The sequence below is a fragment of the Seriola lalandi genome, unplaced genomic scaffold, assembly GCF_002814215.2.
Source record: "Seriola lalandi dorsalis isolate HSWRI2012SDOR001 ecotype SW California unplaced genomic scaffold, Sedor1 jcf7180002054437, whole genome shotgun sequence".
Classification (NCBI taxonomy): Eukaryota; Metazoa; Chordata; class Actinopteri; order Carangiformes; family Carangidae; genus Seriola; species Seriola lalandi.
In genome coordinates, this window is record NW_019524990.1 from 19,048 (window position 1) to 23,673 (window position 4,626).

The following is a 4,626-nucleotide window of genomic DNA, read 5'->3' on the forward strand; positions in this document are numbered from 1 at the left end:
CTGGATTGGATTGGATTCCAAAATTCCGGTGGCTTATCATAAATTATGCAGAGCATAATAGACCACAAAGACAGCAGACAGAAAATGGAATGAGGCTTTATCTACACTACCTGTCTTATGTGGAACAGTACGTAGGGAGGACAACATTTGATTTAATATTGCTAGAATAAATGCAGCACATGTTTTACCAATCAGTGGTGGTGAGTCTCTTTTTTCGCAGTCTGCTGGGGCAGCAGCATGTCAGACATGAACTGGCCAAGCCGGTCAAAAAAGCTGGGTCTGTCTGTGCTTGGCAGGAGTTTATTTGTCCAGTATCTGTACTTTACTTGAGTATTTTTTTTTTTTTTTAAACTAATGACTTTACTCCACTACATTTCTATGAAGTACTCTTACTTTGAAGCAGAGCATTTAGTCAGTGAATGTTTATTTTATTTTAAAAATGTGATAGACCATACACTGTGTTAATCACAGGAGAAAAAACAATCACAGCCAACTCCTACACTGTCAGTCACTTTTGAACCTGTCCGTGACAATGGTAACAATGGTTGCGTTAGATAAAAATGAGGCAGAAGATTCTTCACTAGATACATGGACTTATCTTAAGTCCATGTATTAATTTTAGAAATAAAAAAAGATTAATTTCGTTCTAAATGTTTGCTGTGTTTACCAAACCAACCAAACTTTATCACTGCCATGCTGTTTTGCCATGTTTATTTTGTAACATGTTCTACAGGTAAAAATTGACTTTGACCAGGAGTATCTATACTTTGACTCAAGTAATAGAGTCAAAGTAAAGGTACTTGTCCACCTCTACTAATGATTGGATGCCACTTGCCAATGCAAGTGGCATCCAATCTGTGATGATGGAAGGATGGGAAAAACCTCCAAAGCCGACCTGGCCAAGAAACTAGTTGTGAAAAATGAGTTCCCCTTACCTGATGTAACAGGACCATCAGCATACATCATAGATGGTATTGCATTACTTCATAGTCTGAATCAATCTGGATTTAAAACATTCAATAAGAATAAGTTCTGAAAAAAATTCCTTCCTTGCTATCCGATGTGGAGAAAGGCAATTGTGTTACTATGGCTTTTGATTGGTACAACCAAACAGTCTACTACTCTTGACAAGTTGTGTTATGTACTGGTTTCAACCTCCAACATGCTTGCCTCTAATTTACCCGCAACAGATGATGCAGCATTAGAGCCATTTACCAAACTGCCATTTGGTGGTACAGCCATCACCATCACCAAAAGTCAGGCTTTGGAGTCCTGTGGGAAAGGGGCAAACAAGGACTGCAAGGACAAACAGTGTAGTCAGACGAAGGGGTCTCCTTGTATTGCAGCCAGCTTGCCAGTTCTGTGCATGTGACCCTCTAGAGGGCCCCAATATAAGTCTCGATGAAAGCACAGTTACATCCTAATTGTAGGGCAGATCTATCTGTTGATTCTATTGTATCTTCAAGAAAACAAAATTTTTTGAATTAAATGTAGTTTTTTTTATTTTTCACTCTCTCTATATATAACAAGCTAAGGCCTAGCACTGCTTGGGAATATAGCTGTAGATAGGCACTGAAACATGTTTTGACCTACATTTGAGCATGTGTGTGATTGAGAAGGAAAAACAGGTAATGTGATATTGAAGCATACTATATTTGAAAAAACTTTATCTGTCAGACATCATTTTTAACCTTTTCACCTAAAACGAATATCTACTCACTGATTCAAATTTACTTTGTCCAATACTTATGATACTTTATGACTGGATAGTTGCAAAACTAATGACTTTGACATCAGCCTCAAGTGTACTTGTGTAATTTAAGCTGTATAGCTGTACAGTGATTTTGTAAATATTCTACACTGATTGCTTCCGTGCTCCAATTATTCAAACTACTTTTAATTGAATTTCTTCTTGATTGTGGGGCTGAACAGCTGCTCAGCCCCGTCTACAACTGATAATAATGACAATTGAGAAAGAGGTTAAATGCACACCTTATTTGGGCCGGCTAGGTAAGGTCTCCACTGCGCAACACTAACAAGCCTCTCACACTACTTCTATGCATTGACCTGCAGCTTCCCTAACAAGTACACATGTATGTGCATGCACACTGCTACAGCTCAACAAGTCCCTACAAATCAACAACATATGTTATCTATGCCCTCTACAATGAAAAATAGAAGCATTTTCTGATCTGACATCCCTATCAGAAAGATAAAGTGTGTACCTTCCAAAGGCAGAAAAACCAACAAAAAAAAAACCAAAAAGCAAGACTAGATCAAAATCATGGTATATGGCTGGACCTCCCATGGTCAAATGCTGATTTTATAACCACAATGTCAACTCACAAAATCACCAAACACATAGATTAAAGACATAGACTGCGCTGCGATTACATGCAGCAAAGGGCCACAGGCACTTGGCTGTGACTAGAGGTGGAAATATAATCAGTCAATCAGTCAGTCAGTCAGTCAGTCAGCCGGTCAGGGACATTCCAGATTATAGGGCTAGACCCGCTGTTGCAGTCCAACCAAAAACCAAAAAGTTAAGTGGTTAGGTTTAGGAAAACTTGTTATATTTGGGTCAATATAAGTACTTAAGGAAACCTGAATAAAAAAGTTCATGATGCAAAAAGAAAAAAAAAAAAAATACAGGAGAAGTTTTCTGTAAACGATTTTTTGTTGAAACACCCATCCACACCCTGACCTCCTGTCTTTAACAACATCCTTTGTTTCCATCATAATTACCGTGACTGCTAAGCAGTCTTGTTTTGTATGTTGATTTGGGGCACTTGGTTTAAACGACTGATTCTGTGATTCTGTGTATTTCCTTTGTGTTATAATCAAGGAAACAAAAGCAGAATATGGTGATTGAGACATGCCACTCCTATTGCACAACTGCACAAATTTGAATTCCATGTGAAAGCAAAGTAACTAATTACAATTTAGCAGTTAGTGTTGACTGGCACTTGAACTTATCATCATTCACCTGATACATTCAATTAACTTCTCTTAGGTAAACAAGCAGATTCTGTCCAACCTTTCTTTTTTGTCCAATTCCAGTTCTCCATTTACACCTTACAACTCAAATTCGCTCAAAATAAGAATTGGATGTCAGCATCAGGGGTGAGCTAGTTGCATAGACTGCACGAGCGAAACACTCATCTGCATTTCTCTGGCTACGTTCATCCATCGAATCAAAGAATCCTCTGATACCAGAGGGACCAGGAGCTGATGAGAGGGTATCTGACTCTGATACAGCAGATTCATTTTCCCCTGGAGTGGAACTCTTGTCTGCTGCATGTTTTGAACCTTGATGAAATTTTTGGCACTTTGCAATATGCCGCTGCATTTTTGTGGCATTCTTCACGTATGTCTTTCTAGAATATTGACACATACACACAGACTTTCCTTCAAAACCGTCTTGCAGGAGGCAGAAGAAACAGTATCGCATTTGAGGTAGCTAGCATCATGATAAGCTAGCCTCTTAAATGGTCAATGAAATGGTGCTATCTAGTTTACATTTATCACCTAACTTACCAGCTAGCTAGCTACTGTATGACTACATTTTCATTTAATATTTGCAAGTTAAACAATAATACCATAGATCAATAATAACCCTATAATATTATCAAAACTTACTTGACTTTATGTAGTCTGTGGGCTCAAATGTGTGGCTTCAATACTCCAGGGTTCTAGAAATCAAGTGCATGTGATGGAGGAATGCAGAGTGCATGTAGGGGGTATGGCCTCAATGGCCCTGCAGTAAGCAATGTGCTGTGTGCATGTGATTGAGGAATAGCATAGATATTCATATGTAATTGCATTAAATCTGGTTCTTTTAGCCAAGATTATGCTACAGTATATTTTCCCCAAAAATATTTTGTCATGGTCTCAGCCTGGAGGCTCCAGGGTTTTGTTTTTTTTTTACTTTCTTGATTTAGTTTTCTGTGTTTTGGGTTTCTGTTCTGGGTTTTGGGTATTTCTAGTGTCTAGTTTAGTCTTCCCTGTCTTTTGCGCTGTTTCCCCATGCACTTCCTGTTTTATTTTGTAAAAAGGTTTCCTTGTGTGTCTCAGTGTTTTGCTTCCTGTCTTGGTCTTGTTTGTGTGGTGATTGTCTGCCCCGCCCTAATGTGTTTCACCTGTGTTCAATCACCCTTGCCTCCCTTGTCTATATAGTCTTTGTGCTCCCCTTTGTCTGTGTTGGTTCGTCTGTTGTCTTTCTGTTTATCCCTGTGGTCTCTCTGTTCTTCTCTGGATCTTGTGTCAAATAAACCTGTCTGCACTGTCCCCAATGTGTTGGCTGCTTACCTCAAAACCCGTGACATATTTCAGTTCTCTGATAAGGGCCAACCTTCAATTTTGTAAATTTCCTGCTTATTCCCGTTTATTCCCATATATTCCCGTTTATTCCCATGGAAAGTTTCCGACTTTGAAAATTCCCAGAATTTTGCAACCCTAGTCAACACTACATTTTGGCGATGAGTGAACCTATGTGTTTTTTGCCTCCTTTTGTTTCCTCTCTTTGCTGCCTCAACATGGCTGGAAACATACCTCCAATGTTTCTGCCATGACTAGCAGAACGTGTGGATGTGGATTTTCAACAATTACTTGCTGGTTATAAATGCA